We start from the raw sequence: 281 nt of genomic DNA on the forward strand, positions 1-281 counted from the left end.
TAAACAAACCAATTTTAACCAAACTTACATAATCTAATCTTAACTAAGGTTATGATTGTTTGTTTAGTTTTTACTTTTTGGTTTTATTTTTTATGTTTTATATTTTGGTTTTAATTTTTTATTGTGCAGTAGATTTTGGCTTTTTCAAAAACATGAATGGTGGTTTTGGATTTATTTTTTCAGAGTAAAATAAAATATTATTATACAAACTTTATTAAACGATTACTATATCACCAAAAATAAATATGTTATTAAATAAAAACTACAAGCTACATGTATAA

This window comes from Brassica oleracea, chromosome C3 (genome assembly GCF_000695525.1).
Source record: "Brassica oleracea var. oleracea cultivar TO1000 chromosome C3, BOL, whole genome shotgun sequence".
Lineage (NCBI taxonomy): Eukaryota > Viridiplantae > Streptophyta > Magnoliopsida > Brassicales > Brassicaceae > Brassica > Brassica oleracea.